The sequence below is a fragment of the Thunnus thynnus genome, chromosome 22, assembly GCF_963924715.1.
Source record: "Thunnus thynnus chromosome 22, fThuThy2.1, whole genome shotgun sequence".
Lineage (NCBI taxonomy): Eukaryota > Metazoa > Chordata > Actinopteri > Scombriformes > Scombridae > Thunnus > Thunnus thynnus.
Window position 1 is genome coordinate 5,200,220 of NC_089538.1, and position 26,185 is coordinate 5,226,404.

Below are 26,185 nucleotides of genomic sequence, written 5' to 3' on the forward strand. Positions count from 1 at the left end.
ATTCTGATGCTTGTAATCCATCACATGTTCAATCGTGCATGCATATGTATTGCATCCCAAAAAAGTGAAATTAAACTACACTGGTAGTAGCTTCAAGCTCTGGCCTTTATTAGGCAGGATGGATGTAATGTGATTACTGACCAGTATTTGGCAGTGCTTCAGACTGGATGCTGTTTGTGATCCAAGACCAGGTCCTGCAGAGTCAGCCCACCTGTGGCACACAGTGTTAATGCCCACTCTCCCCCAGACTTTTTTTGTGTAATCAACAGTATAGGCTCAACAAAGACTAATGGTCTATGCTGACGAATTGTTATTTCTGTATGCACAGTTGGATAACAAAACTCAGTGAGAATCTCAACTTAAGAGACTCCAAAAATGTATTTTAAAAGAACAGGGTGACGATAGAGCTGGGATTTTAAGGAAACAATGCATCAGCATTTTTTCCTTAATTTATTCAGTAGATAGCACTTATTTTCTTTCATTCCTACCATGTTGGTGTTTTGCCGTAGAAAACCCCAAGCAATTAAACTGTTCTCAACAGAGCCTCCTTTTGATTTTTTATTGAAGCGCTGGAGAAACACCAGGTTTCCAATAGTCACATACCAACATGAACTTGCACAGGAATAAGGGCTGTCCAATCATAACTAACAATGAGTGGTATGTAATATTCTGTTGTTAAAAAGCAGAATGAGATAGAAAGCAGTATCAGTGAGCTTTGGTGAGAGACTGACAAAGATCCACAGAGCTTGTGTGCATCAGAATTTGAGCTGTAATAGATGATTGACTTTGTCAGGACACTCATAAGCCAAATCAAGAAGAACATCCCTAAAGTTTTCCCTCAGCAGAAATGTCATTCAAAATCTGGACAACTTATGACAGATGCAGTCAAGTTTCAGATTCAAATCTGGAGACTGTGAGGAAGGATGCAGGTTTGGTTTTCATAAAGAAATGTCCTGCAGACAAATGTGCTGTATACCTGTACATGACATATAATGAGGAACTTAGCTTAACAGACAGGTAAACACGAGCACAAGCAGAGTTGATGGAGGCTAATTCTAATAGATGGCAGATCCCTACCACAAGACTGGGCATCCACAAGGCATTCACAGCTGAAGTGGTGATATTTTCCTTTAAGTTAACTATCATTTACCCAAGAATTTAAGTTACTTAATATACTGGAGGGCAGCCTTTTTTCTTTCTTTGGTGGATATTAAATGTTGGAATGAAAGTCGTCAAATAGACTTCTGAAGCTTGTATGGAAAACATCAGTAAATTCAATCAGCTTGAGAATAACAAATATTTAATGTTATATTCGCTATGAAAAAATAAGACCAAGAGATGAAAAAATCCCCACTAGCAGTGAGTGAATCATAACAAATTACTGTCAGTTTCATCTGTTGGCATTACTCTGTAGCCATGACCACTGCTCAAGAAAAAAATACAGGCAATGGGGCAAAAGTTTATGAATAAAAATACATCATCAGTGCAATCCACAGAGTTATCCCTGGGCACTGTCCAGAACACTAGGGCTAATTTTAGCCATGGAGAACACCCTAATCAAATCAAGCACAGAATAACAGAGACTCTTAACATACTCTCTCCGTCTCTTCTCTTTATGAGCTCCGTCGGGCTGAATGAGTGGATGAGCGTGGCTTGAGGCAATATGAAAATCTTAAGATGTAGGGAGTCTTCATTCTTACTATCCCTATCAAAATCCAATTCCAGAGTCCTTGTTGTATGCCAAAGTTATATTTCTGTATCCATTATCAAAGTAATGTGGAGCCCACCATGCAGATACATAGTGACAGCCATGGTGGAGTTCTTGATATATTCTACATTACCACTGCATCAGGGAACCTTTATTCTGTGTCATACACCACAGGAAGCCTTATTATGGTCTTTGATTACACTTGTTAAGACAATACGTGATAGGGAGGGGAGCAGGCTGATTAATCAGCTTTGGCCTGCATTTTCAAATTTCAAATGCCCAAATTCTGGGCAACAGTCTGGAGTTTAATTCCCACAAAAATTTGAAAACCCAGAACATTTTAAAAATAAGTTTGGTTTGTACACATGAGCAGATGATTGTTGACTGCAGTTATTTTGTTCATGAAATAACAAAACAACACACATCACATCTGTTTTTATTGAGTGGGTTTTTCTTGAGTTTTAACATGTTATAATAATGCTGTGACATTTTATATTTTATCTTCTATTTGACATTGTGCAAATAAAGATTTGGTGCAGGTTTCAGTAAAATTCTACTACACCACACTGGAATGATTTCTAAAATCAGATGTGTGAATGAAAATATACAATATACATATAAGTCAGTGTTGTAAACCTCTTGTCATATCAGAGATAGACAGGATTGGTGAACATCTGAGCTTTAATAAAAATCAATGTCAGAAGCGATATGTTTCTGTATCTATATCCCAGCAGCAGCACCTTTGCTTCTAGTATGTGGTGTTAATTGAATCAGACAGTGAGTATGCTCTCCTGCCCACCTTCAGCCTTTTCCTGCTCTCCTACCCTCCTCTTCAACCCTGCCAAGAGAAGAAAGCCGCTTTACCCTCCTGCCATCCTCTCCTCCTCCAATGCAATCCTGCCACCTCACCACTCCTCTCTCTCTCTACCTTTCCACTTCTCTCGCTGTCCGCCCACACAAGCTTCCTACCTGCAATTTTATCATTCACTTAACCCAGGCCATAAAACATGTTTTGTATCGTCATCTTGCTAGATGAATTCTCAATGCCTATAAGTAGATTTTTCTGCTTTTGATTGAATATTTGCATATTTGAAACTAAAGACAGAAAGACAGAGACTCATCAGTCAGACATTTCTCCGTTCTCTGTTAAAGAGCTGCTGAGATTGACACTAAAATGAGAATTGCTGGTCCACCTTAAAAGTCAGTCCACCTTAAGTGAGCCTGGTCAAGTTAAGCTAACACATTGTTGCTAACTTCGGGGCTAACCCCCTTCGATAGATGTGTATTTTCTTTGTCTTGAGGAGCTGCAGCATTTATTAACTGACAAACAGTCTGTACTGTACATTTACTACCAGATTGACAACTTACTGCTAAACTTTTCCTCTGCTCCGCTCGCATTCACGTCATGTTTCTGCCACTTGTGCAACTACAAACGCACATTTACACACATGCACTGCCTTTTTCCTTAACGGAGCTATAAAAAAACGCTGCAAAATTGGGGAAACACTGGAATAGCAGTGTATTCCCTAAATTTTGCAGTGGTGTACTGCTGCTGCTAAATTATGAACACCCCTGCTAAAAATCCACACAATCATTAATATCAATAGGCTACTAATGATTTTCACTCGCACGCTGTGCAAGCCCGAAAACACCCTAGTTACCATAGAATTGTTTTGAGTCATCCTCCCTCTCCTCATTCAAATGGCTGCTGAGTCTCTTCCGAGTTTCTGAGTTTTTGCTCAGCAAAAGGTTCAGTTACTAAAAACACCTGTGGTGAAAATGCATGCAGTCATACAGTTGTGGTACATTTAAGTGCTCTGGATAAAGGATAAACACTTTGCATGTTATTATTGTTATCTATCTGTGCACATATAAAATAAACCTGCATGCTGGGATATCTATTGCCTCTGCCTGTGACTGTGACTGTGGACCAGTCAACCTTAAATTGAACTGCAACAAGCAAAAAGTACCTAATAATTTCAAAATAAAACCTCACATTAGCAGAGAATGCTCCCTGCCAGGTCGCTGTTCTTCAGATCATTCTGCGGATCAAATTAAATGAAGACAGCCTCCACATTGTTAGCGCGTTCCATGCCTGAGCTGCTTCTGCCAGCTAATTGATGGAGAAAATGATAAATCTCTTCTTTTCTTTGTGTCCAAATGACTTTAAAGGTCCCATATTGTAGAACGTGAGATTTCTATTTCTTTTTTTGATTATAAAGCAGCTATACTGTGAAAGTATCAAAATGCTCAGTCCACAGAGAAATGAACACAGCCCGTATTCAAAAACTGTGCCTTTAAACAAGCTGTTTGGACTTCTAGGTTGCTATGTCACTACTATACACTCAGCTTTTGCAAAAGAAACAAAATATCTTTGTTATTTACCTAATTTATGTGCACTCATTTCATTTCAGCTCAGTGTGAGAGTCTCTACTGTGTTTTGCTGTCATTTATGTCCGTGCTAGTTTCTCTGCTCGCCTCTGCTCTCTGTGTTTCACCAGAGGGCGGGGCGGAGCAGAGGAGAGACAGACATGGAGGAAACACTGCACAGTTGTTGGATGTCAGGAAGCATATTTTCCATTGCTCAGCCTTCCAAAGGTTGGATAACATTATCTTCAGTGGGGGCCATCAAAATTTACCGATGACTTTTACCCAGAGCCCTGGTTTAACATAGATACAGTAGGCCACAATTGGTTACCTGTGGTTAGCCTGGGTGTGCGTCACTCAGAAAACAATCAGGCAATGAGAAGAGAGGGGCATTGAGCAGACACAAAACAGGCTGTTCTTGGTTGAGTTCCAGAAAGAAGCTTAAGAGAGGAGATGTAAATCTATATTGAGATGGTTTATGGTACTTAAAACCACAAAAATATTTTCTAATGGTTATCAAGACTTCAAATGAAATACCGGAAAAATGTAAAATGCGGGACATTTAATTACATTGTCTCTTTTTTAATCACTTCTGCTGAACAAAGCAGTGCCATTATCCTTGGATTCACTTTCTAAAAACAGAATACCTGATATTTTAGGATAAATTATGCATTCAAAGCCAAAAAATAACATTGTCTTTAGAGAGAAAAGATTGAGGCTTTGCTAGGGGAAACAGTGTAAAACATGACTGTGATAATAACAGCAAACTCGCGGTGCATATTCATTGTTGGCACCTGTGCCAAGCTACCTGTACGCCTGTTGGTTGGCGAGGTAGCAGAACATATCCATCAAATGTATCTGTCTTGCAGTGTCTCAGTGTGTTTTGATGTCAGTGAAGCCTGGAGGGAAGCCTCATTAGTCAAGAAACTTCAACACATGCAGGCTTACAAGCATGAATGACTGCACCGACACCCGCGCAAACACTTTGTGTCTCCAGCTCAGACTCTGATTGCATTTAGTCAGTAGTCCAATCTCACAGAATTTCTGTGATAATTTGTGTGTAATGAGAAGACAGACATTAGCAAACACATATATTAGCTCGTTGTGGTTGAGATCAACCGGGTCAGGCCATCAGAGAATAGGCAAGCTGTGTGTAAAGACGTTAAACATATCAATGAGAGGACTGAAAAAGTATTTGTTATTGAGTTGAATACATTAGAAGTGACTTAAAAAAAAGGAACGCTAAATAGGGAGTGACGCTGAGCCAAAGGGGCAGCTGTTAGGTGTGAGGCAGGGCAATGTCCCTGATGGGATGCCATTTGTGAGTGTGTGCATTCATACTGACCCATTCTCATCATGACAAAGTGGGCCAACAGTCATCTATCACTCTGTCTGGCTGAGTGTGTGTCAAGTGTTCGGGTCACACCACCTGCTGCAGGTGGAGGCAGTGTAGAGTGGCGGGCGATGAGCAGATATTGAGCTCTCAACCCTGGCTGTGTTTCATCTGTTGGCTTCCTATAACCCACAGCTAACACACCCATCAGACCTCCTGTCCTTCACTGTGACCTCAACTTCCAGTCCACGGAGCCAGGTCTGAAATACTGCTGAAGCCATAGTGCAAACTGGCATTTTCTTAAAAAGGTATAATATGTAAGAATTGGCCAAAATTTTAAGCTTAAAACATTCCTAAATTAACTAAAATTATCAACAGCATGTGAGGAAATAACAGTTTTGATATTATGTCATAGACCTATATGTACTGTGTTGCAGAGATATCTACTGAAGTTAGCATGCTAACTGAAGTAATACCACTTTGTACCACAGGGGTGATAGTGAGTCACTGTAGCCTCCAGTCTGCCCTCAGTCCAACATGAGAGGAAGGAGATGTAGCACCGGCATTAATGGCGGAGCCAGGCTGAATGCTGTTGAAATTTAACTGTTAATATGTCATTTTATTAAGTTTTAATATTTGTTCAGGTGAGAAAGTAACCATGTAGACTCCAAATATGTGGTCAGTTTAACCTATTAACGCCTATTTGGAAAGCTGACATTGTCGGAGCAGCTGCCGCAGACTGCTTGAGAGACATCAGCTGTTCATATCAGCTGAGCCGACGCATCAGCTATATGAAAGCTGGCATAAGCCATTTGGCATCATAGCACATCATAGTAAGCTGGATCAATATTGAAATATAATAATAATAATCAAAATATTAGGTCTCCTACTGGATTACTGTGTTGTAAAATGGCATGCAATTAATGAAAAAATTATGCTGTGTGGCAGAAAAACTGCTGTTCTACAATAATTGAGTTCTGAGACATTTTATGATTTACACCTACCCTAGGGGCATGTGTGTAAATATTTAGTTGTTACTTAGAGTTATGTTGTAACTTATCTCTTTGGTGCAACCGCTTTCTGGTCTGTGCAGCTTGTTTGTAATTTACCACCGTCTCTAATGTCTCTGTAGCACTTTGATATCTTGACAACGCCAAAGCACAGATTCACTGTAAACAGTAAGCTTTATGCTATACTCAGTGAGTGATGGTGGTGGGGTGGCGTGTGTGGGGGGGTGGGGGGGGATATGCTGTTGGCCAATTTTTACACATTATACCTTTAATATTATTAGTATTCAAAGTAGTGGGTTGATTTCATTATAAATTAAAAGTTACAAATATAATAAATTTTCATTGCTTCATAGCACAAATTGACCATAGTATAGAGGATTGGCAGAGGGTTAATTGGGTTGTTAAACAAATTCCAATTAGATAAACAATGACTTTGGCTGGTCCTGAGTTTTGTTTATTTTGAAAAATACTTTCCCATCTGTGTGGTCTTAAATGTAAAGCTGCACTCACTTCCCAACGTAAGTTGTGATCACTAACTGTGTGATCAGCCATTAAATCACTACATAGCCCCCGTCGTTAGCCACCAGGGATTGAAATTACATATATACAAAGGAAGGCAAAGAGAGAGGCAAATACAACTTGCGCACTTGGTATTTTCAGGTTTTCTGCATCAAAAATTAAAGGGTTGACAAAGGGCATTTCCCGGAAAGAAAAACGAACATGGAGAAAGTCTGAGGGAATGAAAAAAGTAAACAGCCACCCACACACAGAAAAACACAACCAACCCCAATCTGAAGTGCTTCATGTGGAGGATGTTGATGTCGTCCCCTGCCATCTCCATCACAAGAACACAAAGTCAGAAAGTCTGCTCTGGCAGCAATCACGGGCCAAGTGGCTCAAATCACAGCGCTATTGTTTGTCCAAAACCACAATCAGAGCTGTATTGTCAAAAGCCTTGTTGTACAAAAAGGCCTGCGGCTTCCCAACACAATTAAAAGCCTTTGGACAGTGAACTGCAGCGTTTGTAACACTGCATCAAACACAGAGAAGCTTTTCTGTGGACGACAATGACAGAATCCATCTGAGGTGGCCTTGCTGTGAACAATTCCAAGGGAATAGACTCTGCTGCTTACAACAATGTACTGTGAATACTCTAGGTGTGTGTGTATGACAAAGCTACACAAAGAGGGTTTCAAAAAGGAGGTTGAAAAGTGTGATAAGATCACAAATATATGGGTTTCTAAAGGCTGATAAAGATATCAAAGTTTTTGGATCACAGCTGCCAAAAGTCAATATAGGCATCAATATATTATTATTATTATTATTATTAATTTGATGACGATTTTAAATTCACATATTTTCCCACAAAATGACAGCATGGACTGCTTTTACACTATAGGGTACTCTTTGGTGAGACAAAATATATGTACGGCCAATATTTACATATAAGTTGTTCCACAATACATTTGATATTATATTTGTTTGTGAAGATATGGTAGGCATATGTATTCTAAATTTGTTTCAAACCTCACTTGTGTTCTAATTGTGTGTGTTAGTATCAATAAATTCTGTAATTCTTTAAAACTTACGTTTGATAACATTTTGCAGCATACCTAAATCTAACCGACCACTGTATGCTCATGAACAGTAGGTGACGACCCAAGAGAAACCATACATTTTCAGCCTTGTGTTATAAGCTGATTATACATACAAGAAAACAGAGATGTCAGTCTAACACTAATATTTATACCTCTGCTTGAATCCACACATGTACAGGAAAGTAAATGTGCTCACACAAAATACTCCAGCAGCTGACTTTGAAACCAATAAAGGACACAAAGGACTCCCCAAATGTAACAACACCCAAGAGAGCCTCCAGCTAAAAGAAACAGCCTGCTGAGAAATAGCAATGAGCTCCCCACCTCTAAGGCAAAAGTGAACAGACTGAGAGGCCCCACATCAACACCTACATTACAGCAGCGTTGTTGGGGGAGAGAGCTGAAAAATACAAAAGCAAAACCTGTAATATAAATTCTTTAAATGTTCTCTTTGGTTGTCTCCCTTAGCTTTGTCAACGTTCCTGTGTAACAATATATGATATTTGTATTTTTAGCTTTGGTGTTCCTGTCAAAGTGTTGTTAATATTTAAAGACAAAAGGTAAAACTAGCATTGTGTTGGATTTTCTCTGCAAATGAGTGAGACTCAGACCAGCAGCATGTTTTTCGGTAGTGCTTTTGCTCGTTATTTCCATTCTTAGCTGCTTTTGATGTCTCATGTTCATTTTTTTGTAATCCCTCACAGGTTTCTTCTTTCTTCTTGTATTTCAATGTGTCCATAATTCAAAAGTAAATTTTTGATGAGGAAAAAAAAAATAACCATGCCCCAACATTTTCATACATTTTTTGTGCCTGTCAACAGCGAAGGGAAAAAAAGAAGAAAAAATATATATATATGTTGTTGTTGTTCCCAATCAGAGCGGAGGCTTCAGATTCAGCCTCTCCACAGTAAGGCTGATTACAACCTGTTTAGAATGGTGATTACATAGAAAGAGGGGAACGTCAGGATGCAAAGTAGAGACACAACCAACAGGAGAATGAGTGTTTGAAGTCAAAACAGTGTGGATCTTTTGGAGCATCACTGAAAATAGATATTATTATCATAAATCAATTTAAAATGGGTTTTGTAAGTTAGGATGATTTTTATTCTAATGTTAGAGACCGTTTAGATTTTTTTTTTTTTTCTTTTTTAAAATTGGCATCGGCATTGAAGTGGAAGACAATTACTATAATTTGCTGATGGTGTGGTTGATGGTTTAGGGAATATTTGGATCCCCTCTGGGAACTCCGGGCTTTGTAAAAGGAATTGTAGTACATGATATACTTGTTATAACATGTTAATCATTAAGTTTTTTATGTGCTGGTGGGTGGAATTTGTTATCTTTGAACATAGCCAGGAAAGTGGTTTCCTCGTTTTCAGTCTTTGTGCTAATCTAAATGAACTGACTGTTGGCAGTCATGTTAACATACAGACATGTATATATGTATCATATAACTCTTAGTAAGGGTGCAAATAAGCCTGGGTTTCTTGGTTTAAGGAATTCTGGAAACAACTTGCTTCTATGCCTCTTGGTTTGGTAATTTTTATCCAGAAGTATATGCAAAAACTATTCAGCAGTTTACAGGCCTATGGCAGAACTTTTCACCACACTTTTTTACTAAATTTGTTTAGTAATTTTGGGATATCTTGGTAAATAACAGAAAAACATCCTACTGAAGAAATTTGCCTTTGGTTGTTCTGATTCTACTTTCTGCAATCTCAACTTTTTTGTCCTTTACTAACCTTTCCGCTCTTTGTGTGCTTCATTTCTCTGTTTCCACCACAAGTTTACTGCTGGTGGCTGTATGGTTTGAAATATTAAAGTGAACTTCAACAGTGGAATTGTTGTGGTACTACAGAAAAGTTTTACCTATGACTGTCAAAATAATAAAAACACTGCATTTCTTTTGCTACAGTTATTTTGAAATGTTTAAAATATAAACATAAACCTAACTAAATTTTGTAAACACAACAGCAGTTTCAAAATACCAGCAGTGCCCACTGACTGCAAGAGCATGTTGGTCTGCTGAATAATGAAAGCATTGCCTGCCACTATGGGGACCAGCTAGCTGTCAAATCCAACTCAATGTAGTCTGATTAACTTCAGTGGAGATGCTAACTGACACTAATGGTATCTAGTGTACCTCAACATTTTTGTGGATAAACAAATGATGGAACACTATATACAACTTTAATCACATGAGCCATGCAGAATGTCCTACCTTCTTCCAGAAATACTGTGACAAAAGCCTAATATTTCAGTCATTTGCGTCTTCATTTTGACATCACCTATCTGTATTTAAGTAAATTTGGCTCCAAACAGTGTTGGACATTCTGCTCCAAGGCAAGTAGCTGTTTCTGCTTCCAAAACTCTTCATAATTTGTTAGATTAAATCATATCAAAGTCAATTTTATTTGTATGGCTCAATATGACAAATTTGCCTAAGAGGGCTTTACAACCTGTACAGCAATACAACATCATCGATCCTTAGACCCTTGATGAGCCTCATATGAATTTACTGAGCCTGAACGTGCTTGACAGAGAATTGGGCTGCATTACACTGGGAATGTATTGTCCATATTATTTGATGACATTCATACTTATTAAGGCCAAAAATCATCATTAAATTGTCTGAAACAAAAAATGTTTAAAGACAAACATGACTTACCCTAGCAGAAGTTGTGGCAATGGCCCTATAGGTATCTATAGTATGCATCATGTATCCACTTGCTTTACAGTAGTAATATCGTATATGCTTACTATTACACTAAATAATGGAGTGTTATTATATTGTTGTCACACTAATATTACAAGGCTATATTCTTCTGTGCATCTTTGACATTAAACCATTTAGTGAAGATTCATTTTACATTTCCCTCTCCATACACAGCACACAGTAAACTGAAATTCATGCAAATTGTACAGAGAGTGTAGAAACTGAATTGCATTCTAGATATCTGTGAGTAACAATGTCAGCCTCCATAGAACAAAACACCCAGAAATGTGTCCGTTTCTATCCGCTGAGTATTCTCAAAGACCCTGAAAATCAGGCAATATAGGTGCAAATGTGACTGTCTCTACACCATCCACACAGCAGTAACTCCCCTCCCCACATACCAAAAACATTCACATTCACAGTCACACAACACAGACCCCACATTCATACAATGATGAAGATGTTGTGTAAGTCGTATGGAAGGTCGTCCACTCCTATGCCCATTAAACCATGTTACACAGTAAAGGCTGTTTGTCACCGCAGCCCCTGTGAATCAGAGCAGTCCTTGGTTACACCCTAAGGCATTTATCAAAGGTTCTTCGTGGATGGCACAGTGTCCTTGGAGGAGAATTCATTCTAAAGGGCACAATGCACAGTAGAGGTCAACTGCAACTATCTCCGTGCATTGTACAGTTTACTAGAATAAGCTACTAAACTAAAAAAAAACAGAGTAAAAAGAAAAACTGCAAACAAAGTCTTGCCTTTGTACCAAGCGATACATTATGTGTTCCATTGAAAGATCGGAATTGTTTGTGTTTGGATAGTAGAAAATAGGCAAAAACAACAATTGATATGAAAATCAACTCAGAAATTGGATTTTTAAAATACAATTTGAGCAGCCATTCTGTAGTTTAACCGTGACTTTGTCATCTTCTTATTTATTTGACTTGAAATGTGTTTAGTGCGTAGTCTGCAGCTCATTTGCATCTTCACAATTACTATACACTATTGTACACTGGACAGGGAACAACAATTTTCCAAAATTTGGTTATGAATGCCAAAATGGTTGAAACTGAAACTGAATCTTCTATTAAAAAATATTTATTTTCTGATAAAACACATCAGTAGAAGAACCTATTTACCAGTGGACAACAAGCATGGTCGAGCAGCTTAAAGACTGCAACATATTACACAGTCCAACATATTTTGAACTGAATCCCAGTCTGACTAAACTAGTTGCGAACAACATAACGGGAGTGAGGAATCACTTACAAACACCTGACATAAAAGTTGTGAACGCCAAGTCCCATTTTAAGATATTAAACTTTGAAGCATTGTCACTGAAGTCAGATTTTGGCATATTATACTTCATATTTTGTCCAACAGCTGGCAGCCAAACAAATCCGAGTGCATATCAAAAACCTCAACATGAGTGAGAATGCGTCATCCTGGTAAATCAGCTTTCCTACGCTATTGTATCAAACAAGTGGGATGCTGGGAATGGACAGAAGATCTCTTTTATTTATTTATTTATTTATTTTATTACTGGCAATTCTAACGTAAAGGGGACACAAACACCTGTCAGCGCTCTATATGACATGTAGACTGTTTTGAATTCCAGTCAAGGCGCTGATGGGGCCGGAGCAAAATAGAGCTATATCGCTGTCAGAGGCTGTCAACGCTTTAATAACTGAGAGCTTTTCTGTCATCCTCGCACGCTGACAGGAATGCAGATATTTTCTTTGTCTGTTTTTGTCTGCTTTTCTTTCTCTTTCCCCTCCTTCCACACACCTCCATCATCCTTTTTTTTTCTTTACCGCCTCCTTGTTTGGGATGAATCACAAACAAAGCGACTTCCTATTTCTTGTGCTGTGAAAGACAGACTGCACAGGATTTACACATGTGGGTAAGAAAATCTCACAGCCAGTGACAATGTTTTGAGCTATTGCTGGTGTTCTGCAGGCTGTTAACCACATGCACATGTTAATTTAATTATCACATCTATTTTTTAGCATCTACAGCTCTGAATATGGCTCATTCTCTCTACATGTGTGACAAATGGTAAATAAACTTTTATGTATTAACATACACTCAAAAAAGTGAACAGGGTGGGGTTGTGTACCTTATATTAATTTGTTTATTTTCAGTTTACTTGAAATACATTTCTTTATATTCTTTAGTTTAAATATTTTTTTCCCAATAAAGTCAATGTAATTGTGTCTCTCTTTATCTGTACAAAATGTTAATGTGTTTTCTAATCACAAACCATTCAAGTGAATTAGGACTGAGATACTTCTTACATCCAGAAGGTGACAGGAATGCAACACTAGTTGCTGTAAAACCCCAAAGAAGATGATGATTAAGACATTTCAGACTGCACATGTGCAAGGCCGCTTGACTGCTTCTAGTTTACCTCCACATCTTCCCGGAGTTAATTTTGGCGGACAAGTTGCTGTCGGTCTTCGTTTTCCCGAATTGGAGGTAGGAGGACATTTCTTTTCCCCCTTACCTATTTTTATAGTATTTTCATATTGAGCATGATTTCATATTGAGCAGGTGGGTCTTTGACATTTTAGCTAGCATCACCCAGTATATATATATATATATATATATATATATATATATATATATATATATATATATATGGGTGGCAAAGATTTGACATTGAATATTCCCCTCATTGTCCTAAACTCCATACTGCCATATGGAAGGTTACCCTCACATAAAGCTAAAAAAATTAAACAGAGAAAAAAAAAAATCTGTCTCACAAAAAGATTTTGAAAATCTGACATTAAATCCAATTTTTCAAGTGCGACCCACTTTATCTGTGGTGACAAAACAGCCTTGAAAAAAATGGAGGAGAGACACAATGAGGCTGAGAAGATGAGAAGTGTTGCATAACTGTCTCGTCTACATTAATTACCTCTTGGGCAACAGAATGTAAGCTTTACAGTTAAATGAGAGGGAATAGAAGACAGAGATGGTGAAACAGGGGTATCTCACCATTCGATTCAATTCCGATTCTTTGGCATCTGATTCGATTTCAGAATTGATTCTCGATTGAATGAATAGAAAAGGGGGTACAATTTTCAGTCTCCTGCTCCAGTATATCGCGTGCCAAACCAGGCTGCAGACCATTTTTATTTTAAAAAGTTAACTGCAATAATTAATGAATTAATTAATCTGAAAGCATCTTACAGAGAACAACAAACTGAGGGGAACGAGTGCTCCGCTGTGTTGTTATTAATGTCATGTCTCCAGCAGTGGAGAGCAGCCTCTCTGCTGCACCATTAGCTCCGGGGAAAGCGACTGTTTTCCAAGACACTGAGCAGGCGCAGGGTTTCTGAGGTGAAACAGACTGAGTACCCAGTTATTTTCTTCACCTCTGAGTTGGTTTAAGTTGTTTAATGCTGCAGAGTATGTTGGTTGGCCAGTCTCATTTGTTACTGCTGGAGTTTGCTGCTCCGCTCCGCTAACATGAGTCTCCAAGTGATGGCGTAAAAGTATTCACAATATACTTCATGTTTGTCTCGTAAAGGTAATTATTTAGTCATTTAATCAAAACATGCTTGCAACTGCTACCTTTTTTGAAGATAAACTACAAGATAACTCTAGTGTGTGTGTGCTGTGGACTGTCCGGGTGCTGCACTACCCTCACAGTCGAGTTCCGCCTTTTTCATTCAGTCAACATCACGGCATTAACTAACGTTTAGAAAATCGATTTTTGAGATATGTGAATCAATGCAGAATCATCCACGTCCCCATCGTGATGCATCTAAAAATCGCTTTTTTCCCTCCAGCATTAAATAGGCCAGCTGTATATTGGTAGGTGTGAATAGCTTATGACTGTTTAGAGGGCTGTTTGAAGCACTGTGATAATATAACAATGAGGGGGATTAAAATACATGTTAAATTCATTTAATTTTATTCAGTTGTACTGTTTTTTTCTTTTATTTAACACTTTTGATAAGGAAACAAGACTGTTTACTGAATTGTCTGTTGAAGGACAAGTAACATGATATCTACTGTTGAATGGTACAACTTGAAATTAATATGTTGATATTAATATACATTTGATATTTTATCCATTGAATTGCTCACTATGCAGTTTGATTTTGCTTCAAGGGATAGCCTGATCCAAATACACACACTACATCCATTCACAGGTGAGGAGAAGAGGAAGAAAGTAGGAGGGAGAAGAAAACAATGAGGTGAATGATGATGTACATATTTTTAGCATAGTAAGCAAATGTCATTCTGTGGAAACTAGGAGCTGTTTTACAGTTTGTATCTATCTCTTTGTGTACGAGTGTGCATGTGGGCATTGTGCAGTCACTGGCAGGATGACGCACTTTTATGATGTCATCTATCCTCTGGAACAGATTGGATTTAATTGGTCGGTCGTTTCACAGCCGCATGCCTTTTTTTTTTAACAAGCACATCTATCAATCACACACACACACACAGCCATTCTACTAAAAACTCAATCATTTCTGCAGCAGAGTGGAATATACTTCACCTTTCAGTATACTCAATGAAGTACACAAAATTTTGTGTGATTCATATCAAACTGCACAAGGACTCTTAGATCGTGCACACACATACCGACATAAATTGCATAGTCCCTCTTTTTCTCTCACACTCTCCATAAATACACACTCTCGCAGCTATTGGCCCTCTTGCTCTTACAATGTTCTCCCAGGCCCTTACAACATGAATCCTATTGTGACTGTGTAGCGATATATCAACCTTAGCCTCATAGCCTGGCTGTGTCCTAGCCCCGAGCAAACCCTGTGTTCTTCTAGTTTGCAGGCGTTAGTAGCACTGATAACACTCTGGGTCCACAGGCCCCCATTCATCACCTCCGAGAACCACCTCACTACACGCTTTACTCAACAGCAACACCACAGGACAACCGAGGAGGCTGAAGGAATTACAAATGCAATGATGTCACTTTTTCCCCCCACTTGTTCAATTTACCTTGAAGTAACTGCAAGCACTGACAAAAATTATCGTGGACTACTTAAAGCTTCCATTTGCTGAAGCTGCCTTTACACCGAAAATGGTTTCAGATTAGAACTAATATGCTGCATATGCTGCGCAAACACAAATCACCCATTACCCACTTTCGTCTATATGAACACAAAGAAAGAGCTACTTCAAAATGGTACATTATGTTTGCCATATTTCATATAGATTTTAAATGCATCTCTTAAATGAAGCTGCCACGATTGCCACCATGAATAAACAAAAGTTTAAAAATGACTTAAGATGGTTTTAAGCTCACATTCTCTCTACAACTTATCAAGTTTGAGATACTGCAAAGTGGCAAACATCATTCAACAGTGATTATGGTATGCTGAATATTGTATGCAGTGACCTGATTTCTTAAACATCATGTCAACAAGAAATACAGTATACTGAATTTGGATTTGGAAAATGCTATAAGAATAAAATGGATAACAAAGTCAGATATCGACAGAAGGAATGTGATTTTTTCACATTTCTAATAGGGGTTTTACTTGTTTGCATGAGCATGACAAAGACAGCTATGGAAAGCACCACTGTATAAAGTGTCTGCACAAGCAATAACATGAAACAAAGGAGGAAATGAGTGCATTCCGTGTGTCTATGTCTTCAACCTCTCAAAACCTGGAGTATCTCCTCAGATCCATTACTTCTGCTAGACACTTTACTGTAGACTGCGGGCCATGAACTGAATACTTTTCTGATAGAGATATAGAGAGAGGGGAGGGGCTGCTATGAAATCCTGTGCCAGCCGCCGACATCCAAACATCCATCCTGGAAACATTCACACACTGTGTGAGACCACAAGCCAGGAAACCAGGGTGCTATCAAACACTAGCTAGTCCACTATAAAACAGCAAAGCAACAGCCTTAGCCACACTACCAACTAGGCTCTTGGCCCTTGTACTGGTGGCTGTGGAGGGTTTTTTTTTTTCCTTATGGTTTATGAGACATGATATAACATAAACCTGGCTGCTGAGATGGCGGAAAACAGACTTTTTAAAACCCACAGTGTCTTATCATACAAGGTAATAGAGATGGGCTATACTGTAGTACTTAAAAAGTGTAAAAAACCTTAAACCAAAAGCACAAAGTGCAACATTAATAACTACTCAACATCTCACGTACAGAAAGGAAATTATTACAGAGCATGTACGGAAATGTGATATTGAACAAAAACAAATAGATGAGATATTGTTCAAGTATCTGGCATCCCTGATTAGGCACAAGAAACTCATGGACTAGTTTGAGCTTCCTTTTTGCAGTAAGTTATGAAATCTGTGAATTGATAAACAATGAATTTGATGTCCACATTTATTCTAAATAAAGACTACAAAACTACATTTATGTAACCAGTGAAACCAGCAAACATTACCGACAGCTTAAAATATTTCTACATACAAGTTCATGGTATACTTGATTACTGGAGGATTACTAATTTAATCAATGTTGAAAGAAAATAAGAATATAGTATGGTGGCCCTGAGAGCTCAATACGCTGCAAATTAAGAAAACATCAATTTGACAACACATGCACAGCATTTGGAAAATGTGCTGCAAATTCAGGCAACACAACACCGACACAAAACATTACAGACAAAACAACACAATATAGAAATGTGCTGCAATTACACCAAACGGTAACTGAAGTGTCTCCAGAGGACACTTAAAAGTGATGAACATGGCTGGATATCTGCAATAATATTTGAATCATGCGATCATGATGTTAAAATAAACCGGAAACACTTACATTTTAGCTTATTTTCCAACACCACTGACAGATAGCTGACTTCAATAATGTCGTGAGTCACAAACCGTGGCAACAACAAGCCTGTCCAGATGTGTTCATCACTTTTAAGTGTCCTCTGGAAACACTTCTGTTATCATTTGGTGTAATTGCAGCACATTGCTGTATTGTGTTGTGTTGTCTGTAATGTGTTGTGTCTGAATTGATTTGTCTGAATTTGCAGCATGTTTTCTAAATGCTGTGCATGTGTTGTCAAATTGATGAAGATGTTTTCTTAATTTGCTTGTGTTTTGTCTACTTGCTTGTGTTTTTTTAAGTTGCAGTGCATTGAGCTCTCAGGACCACATAATATATTCTATAATTAAGGGATCTAATATTATGAAATACATTAGTAACAGTTCCTTCATAGCTACTTAAATTGGGAGATTTAAATGTTAATTATAAACACAAATATTTCCTTTATGTGTGTATGTGTGAGTGTGTGCATGCAAAGTAGTAGTAGGTGTGCTGGTGACGGGGGGTGTCCATGGATAATTTGTCTTTACATGTGAGCACATGTGCATGTTCAAAGCTATTGTATGCATCCTGCCACATATGTGTGTATGTGCCTGTTGTTGTTCATATACAGACAGGTTGATTCATGGGCCTCATCCCTCCTATTGGGTTGCCTATCGATCAGGCCGGCTGTGGGCTGCTGCTGACCGTGGCCTGGGAACCACACAGCAGTTATTGCTAACAGATACACAGTGGCTGCGGTATGCCAGCATGGGCCCTGGAGCCTTACGGGGGTTGGGCTGAGAATGGGGCATGTGAAATTATGAAGTGATTAATGTAAGAGTGAGGTCAATTGGGGACAGATACAATTGAGCAGGGGAATTGAATATAAAGTAAGCAATAAAATATATATTAGATTCACTAATAATAGAATAATTTTGTATTATGACAAGTACAAACAATTAAAGAGTAGCATATTTTCTTGAAGCTAACAGTTTGCTTACAGAAGCAGAGAATGGCAACTGTGTCCACCATACTCCATTTACGCACATTGACATTAAATCATACCATGGATTCACTTAAAATTTGAAAACTTTAAATGCAACACAAAGGGATTTTTTTGTTATATCTATGTGAAAGAAATAATCTTTAGATATCTGTCTGTGCAGTAGAAAAAGGACAGATTTTTTTTTTTTACATAAGCACAGTTCAGATCAGATCTCTGCTGTGGCGATATATAATCTGATATCAGCCTCAGAGCTTATGTTATGCAAGACAGAGAAACAGGAAGAGTGTGTTTGTGGAGAAGCAAAATGTGCCAGAAGGTCCGTCTATGTCATAATGATGTATGAAATACCTGCTTCGCTGTGTCGTCTGGAAGTTGACACAAAAAATTAATGCACACAGGAGTAGAACCCTATTGAGTTTGTGCCAGTTTATTATTATTATTTGTTTTATTCTGCCGTGGCTCAAATTGCTATGAGCTGGAATGAGCTAGAGACATGAAACTTGGCCCAATAACTGGAAATGATGTGCAAACGCTTCACAAGAAACCTGACTGAAATCGGCCAGATGGTGGCGCTATAATTTCACATTAAAAAAAAAAAATGGAAAGGCTGGGACACCCACACAGTGATAATTCAGTCCAGCTCAATGTGCTCTACAAAAAAGCCAATTGGACCATAAAAGTCTGCCATGATGGATTTTTTGCATAAACTGAAAAGAGTAATGTGACATCAACTTCTTAAATTTAACTGTATCAGTACCAAATTTAGTATTCCGCCTTGTGGGACTGACCTAAACAATTCTACTATAAATGGGCAAGTTTGGTCCAAAGCCATGGCTGCCATTGATCAAAAAAACTTTGCCAAGGGCGGGGCTTAGCAGGAAATTGGCCATAAATCAAGTTGTGCTACTTATAGCAGCTCTCCTCATGTATCACAATTGCAGTCCTTCAAATAAGCCTAACGCCTGGGCGACGCAGGTCTGCAGTATCCACACAGACATTGTTGCTGCTGCAGAGCTGCTACTGCCAGCTCTATCTTTCCTCATAGAGTTTGACTTTGATAATGGCAATCAATAATAGAATGTTTCATATCATTTCATAAATTTCATTTATATTTAGTTTAGTCATAAAAAGGTTAAGAAGCGTGTGCTGGATTGTTAAAAATAAATAATATGTGAGGTGAAAACAGCTTTCTTTCTGACGGACATGGTGGGGTCTAGTTTGGGGATACTTCTGTGTCAGCCACACACACTCCTCACAAAGGACGGGTTTTTTTAACTTATTATATTAATCATTCCGCCAGTTAAACCCCTGCTGTCACCGCTGCAAGAGAAGAAAATCCCTCCAGATGACACCAAGTTCCCCAAACGAGCCAAACACACTCCGACAAACAAACCTTCAAACTAACTGACAACAAATAAGGAAAATAACAACACCAGAAATTATATCCCTGCCAATCATAGGGTCACATATCAGGTGTTTTAAGGTGCCTGAACAGTCTTCCAAAGTCAGTGCAGCTCCTCATAAATATGCAGTGTTTTAACTCCGTCTAAAGGCAAACTCAGCCTCTCACATCACACTTTTCACATCACTTTCATTCCACTCAAACACTTGTGTCCCATTATTATCACAGGACTCAATTAAACCAGATTTATATAAAGTTGAACAACAAACAGACATGATCTTCCTCTGTCTCAGGTGCACACGTATGTCTGCAGTGCTGGTGTGTAGATTTCAGAGGTGTGTGCACACAGTAAGAGCCTGCAGGAGTGGACAGTTTGCTGCTGATTCTCTGTCATCGCCTCCTCAGACCCACAGTTGCACTGTCATGACCCTGAGGCAACACAGGCAAGTGTTGGTCTATATGTGTGAGTGAGGACATGTATGCCAAGTTAAGTGATTCATTTGTGAGTCACTTCTTCAAAGGGGTGCTTCAGGGTTATACAGTTTTACAGTTAAAGTTACATTAGAATCATGATAGTTTGAGAAAAGTAAACATTTTACAAAAAGATAATTCATTTTTCTTTATGAATCCACTTAAAGCATGCTCATCAACTGCCACTGTGATCTCTCTTTATAAAAGTCCTCTAAAACACAAGTGATGTGCTATATGGACCTGCAGGCTGCAACAGGAGTGGTTGTTGGAAATAAACAGAAGATGAGCTGTGTTGTTAATCATGTGTAATAACTGTAATGTGCAATAACTACAATGTCGCAATGAACAAACACACAGTAATACCACCTACAGAAGCTCATATTTCATCAACAGGAAAATCAACAGCAACATAGTGGACACTGACAGAGCTCAGGCCACAGAAAGTATGCAAATTTGTCCCCCTGTGGTGATGGTTCTTATCTCTTGTTTGCAGTGTGCACTCACAGCATCATATACATCAAAAAAGGAAAGAATGTAATCACGTTAGGGAATGGATGTAGTCAATAGAAAATCATAATAGTAAAAGTCCATGGATGGATGGATGTGTGTGTATGCGTGCGTGCGTGCGTGTGTGTGTGTTTGTGTGGGTGGGTGCGTGTGTGTGATGGTGTGTGTTAATGTATGCGATTGGCCCTGGGCAGGACCCAGCACCAGCTGTTGGTAATAAGCTGTGGCTGTTATTGAACGCTCCCTCTAAGCTGTGGAGCTAGAGGGCACCAAGGCCCAGCTACAGCAACGGCCTGGCCCTATACTTAGCAAACACCCCTGCTGCTCCCATAATACAACCACATTACTCTGCCTTCTTTTCTCTTATACTAGCTCTTTCTCTACTGCCTCATGGAGTCAAATCAACCTAATAGATCTGCAATGAGCCTGCCAAGCATTGTAATGAACTTCAGCCTTGGGCTCAACACAAACACCAAAGGACACTGTGTGAGTGGATGCCAAGGAGGAAATGATTGAATGCTGATCAAATTGTGAGAAGTTTTGTGTTACTTAAAACTTAGGAGGATCAGCTGCAAGGCTAGGTCAAGTTTTAATTGTGTCTGTGTGTTTTTTCTGTTGACAGTCACACGTCCTCACGATTCTGCATCTGTGTCTTACAAGTACAGCATGCACAAGGCATACACTTCCATTCTCACCTCCTTGACATGCTTTGTTCTCCCTGAATCTTTCATCTCTGTATACAGTTTTCACTCATCTGTCTTTGAATTCACAGTGCTATACTCATTCACCTAGGAGATGAAGGTTTTTGTCACAGTGTAAAGTATGTCACGCCCTATTGTACCTTAGAGAATCTTAACTTGCTTAGCACCACCAGCTCCATCATTAAAATCAACGTCTTTACATTGACAAAGCTTGCATAGCCTCTTCTTTCTACTGAAAAAACTATTTCAAGAGCCCAGAATCAAATTCCAGTTAATTAGTAGATACTTTGACAGGAAGTAAGTCACCTCTATGCTGTGATCTCTGAATAAGATGGAAAGATTAAGTCACATTTTTTTTTAGTGGAGAAATTAAACCTGAATGTTGGTGGTCTGTGCAACTTCTTTGATTTGAGGATTAGAGCTATGGACTGTTCATCGCTGTCTTAACAATTACTGTGAGGCTAATGGAAGCGGACGCCGTTAATCTTCACATGCTGGCACCAATGTAGATCTAACAGTGCTCTCCATCTCTTATTCCTAGTGTGTAGTCTCACGTTGCTCAGCTGAATAAACTAAGCTCAACAATCACACACCATCAACACACCATCATTTATAACAATTCAACGCAATTTCTCAGCAGTCAAGATATTACAGTTTAATTTATTCGTTTGAGACAAGACTAGGATGAAATATAACGGCAGTAGGTTTGATTGATGGTCATGTCAGGGATTTCTCCAGCCTTCAAAAAAGGTGGAATGTCAGCAGAGCAGTTACTGAGTCAACGTCAGCAACATAAACATTTTACAAGTTAGGATTTATTGTCATTAGTGTTAATGATGTCATTTCTAAGCCACACCACGGTCATGCTGAATATACAGCCTGGCATTTATGGTTTTATATATTGGGAGAAAGGGTCAAATAAGCAATTCTTTTTTCCACCAAGCATTAACATCTGTTTTGACTCCTGAGTCCTTAGTCTGACAGACAGGAGTCTGTCCTGATGAAGACTGTTTTCAGACCTGAATATTAAGCTCCAGCCAGAAAAAAAAGGTCACAATGACAACAAGACTGCATGTATTATGTCCCTGATCCACATACTGTATAGCAACAATAGAAACATTGCATAAAAAATAAATGTGAAAGAATGAGGAGAGAGAGGTTGATAAAAAAAATAACATCCTTGTCTATCACTGCTAACTGTATGGATACTCGCGGGTGGGGAATAAGCAAGACAAGGTGTCCAGTTACAATTTTAAAGAATGCATATATTACAGGAGGGTCTTTTTAATACTGGAAAGAGACATTTTACCATTTAAACAGAATCCAGTTAAATCAGATGATTCCAAATGACAGATGAACAACAATGCCAGAGGAAAGTGAGCTTGTTGGAATCAAGTAGTAGGCACACAAATGTTGCCAGTGTGTTGTATTAAGCTTAGCCAGAGCCATGGGCTTAAATGATCACTTCCCAGTGTCTGTCCTTTATTTTGATATCAATAACTCTATATGAACATATATCCTTCAACATTTGCTGGTCAAAGTTTCTGCTATTTAAGTCACTGTTGTGTTAAAACACAGTGAAGCATAAAAGGGCATAAATGGTGCCTCAAATGGAGCAAATGAGTGACCATTTAATTGTAGTGAGTTAAACTGGTTCCCTGTGGTAGGGGATGAGAGCTGGATGCCTTGAGTAGTAATTATCTCAGGTAGCTATCTCATTACCACCCTCCTCTAGTATGTAAATGTGGCCACAGGCTCGGATGTTACACTGCAGATTTGCCATTTTGTTGTGCTGTTCTGAGGCTGTGCTGTTTATCACCAGGCAGGGAAAATAACTGAAGCACCAGTTATATTTCCGGGGAAAATAGTTATTTTATTGTCTTGGTTTCCACATTTGTGGCTGATGTATAAGACTTGTTCGATTAAGTATCCAGGTCACTGTGATCAAACAGAACACTGCCTCAGTGTGCAGCATTATAATAATCAAGGTGAGGAAAGGAATTCATAAATTAGGAAAGTTAGGAACCATCTCAATGTTTGCAGCAGGCCGCTCCTCCATGTCTGTATTAGCTCAGACTAAAGCAGTTTAGGATACATAATGAGTTTCCCAACTGTGTATAAATACATAATGCCAGACTTTGGGAGATGTAAGAAAAAAACTAAGGCTGAATTAAAACAAATAGCTTGAGGCATTGACACATTTTGTGGGGGGCTGTCTTACTATTGAACATTCTGGAGGGGGGAAGTGGAGAAAAACAATATGTTCTACTAAGTGCCACCCTCCACCCAACACAGAGCCTGAATCCTTCATTGTCTCTTCCAAATTTTGGATGTGTGGTTCACTGATCATTCTTGGTACCATGTGTGGAGAGCAGGCCAATCCCAGTGCAGCATCAGCTTGAAGAGGCTTCTGCTGGCTCTGACTAGCCTGCGGTTGGCATTCAAGGGAGTGAGAGAGAAAAAAGGGAAAGAGCGATGCTAATCATCTGAGTGGTGGAGAACAAGGCTTGAGAGAGACAGAGACAGACAGATGTACACAGAAAGATGTCCCTGTCTCTGCCAATGCCATTTTTGGAGTCAGAATTCAGCAAGAGGATAAGGATCTCTGCTTGTAGTCTGCCTGCCTGCCTCTTCTTCTAAGGGACAACAATTACCTCTGCCACTACCTGCCTCAGAAGCCTGGCAGTGAAAAGAGAAATCTGACTGTTTACAAAAAACAGCAATATTAACTTCCAGCAATGATATATTTTGCAACACTGATTGTCATATTCTTTAACTGGTGTGGAGCAGGATGTGACATCTGTACCCACGTGAATTTCAACTGCATTTACTGAATTTTGAAAAATATCAGGAGAATAATGGAGTTGTGTGCATATGTGTGCACTGCAACACCAAGATCTGGCAGTTTTACACCACTGATACAATAGAAAACTTTTGCATTACATTTAGGCCAGTAAAACTGACTGGACAGAGATGGTCCTACAATAACAGATTGACTGACTGCCTTAATGTGCATTTTGACTTTTGTACAGTAAATTAAAAAAAACTAACAATAGTATTTATTAATTAAGACTTCTACTGTATCTACTTTAGTGTACACAATTATTGTCTTAATACTGGTTCTTAAGGAGAACATTAAGAATCTATTATTTTGGACTGCAGTGCAAACTACTACTACTGCTATGATATCTATTATTATCATCATCACAGTTATCATTATATAGTGTGCACTGCTCAGAAACCATATGCCTACCAGCACGTGGCCATGTTGAATTTGAAGACTGAGAAAAACACCTTGTCCTGTATCTCAAAAAAGAAAGGAATTATCTCCCTCTTCTTTACCCAGTGGTCTTAATGAGGATGAAACTCGATTTGCATTGGCCTCCCAGATCAAATTTTAATTAGTTTTTTGTTCTCCTCTCTGGATCTTGATTCTTGCAGGGTGGTAAGAAACGGGTGTGGTATTTGAATATTCGTTCATACTCGGCACTGCACCCCGGGGGTGAACATGTCCTAAACCGAAACTCCAGTCCCCACTCCGTTTCCAAACAAAATGCCACATTAGTATTCAGACAACATCAGATCTCTAGGCCAAACAGTCTGGACCAAGCTTAACAAGCAGACACACACAAAAAACCATTTACTTATAAGGATCGGGAGATATGCTTGAATTATTACAGCGTAGAACTCATAGGGGAAATTATACACCATGGGATTGGACAAAACCTTATTATCATGACTGCATGTTTTTCTCATTGCATGCCACACATTCTGCTGTGCCGTAGATTACTATTACAAGTTCATAATGCATAGTGGGTGCTGCAGCGAGACAAAGCTAATTATTAGAAGGCAAGAGATAACACTGACACATCACTAAAGCAGGAGTTGGCTGCTGCAAAGTGCTGTGAGCTAGAGTTTTTTAAACTCTATTCATCTAATTTTCCTGCTGTTTGTGTGAGGTGTTGATACGTCCCATTAGTCTGTCCATCTCATCCTCTATCCCAGTCCTATCCCTCGCTCATGTATTTCTCCCCCGCTGATTCCAAATGCTACGCTGATAGAAAGTTAGCCTACTGTGACGTGTCAGCATATTTACACATAAAGCCTCTGTTTGTGTTTTAATAAATGCCTAAATGGTCCACAGCATTTCAGGTCCAGTACACCACAACATGGAAGATGAAATAAAATTTGCCTATAACTTTCCACATAAGTTACATGAATGAGAAGGTCATTTTGAAAATTAGTACAATGTGGAAGAGTTAGCTAAAAAGAAATGAGCCGAAAATAGTAGTGAGGATTTGCATTGTATGTCTGAATTGCTATCAAAAGTCCCATTTAAACATTGGAAGCACTCAACCAAACCAATGGAAAGTCTGATAAGTGTAGCATTAAAAAAAAAAAAAAAAAAAAAAAAACTTGAGGCAGATGAATAATGGGTGAATAAAAACTGTACAACTACACACAGTCTTTTACTGAAATCCATACCTCTAAATCTGAGGCACTACATCTGAGACACTACATGAGCCACTTTCACAAACTTCATAAACTTAAAAATGAGAAACAACTCACTGAGCTCTGGATTTTTATGAGGCAGT

The 26,185-nt window shown here is 38.8% G+C and overlaps 1 protein-coding gene across 6 annotated transcripts in view; it reads right to left on the bottom strand.

Moving 5' to 3' along the window:
- nrxn2b (neurexin 2b) overlaps positions 1–26,185 on the bottom strand; it is a 715,289-nt gene that overhangs the window by 448,169 nt on the left and 240,935 nt on the right. The window lies entirely within an intron of this gene.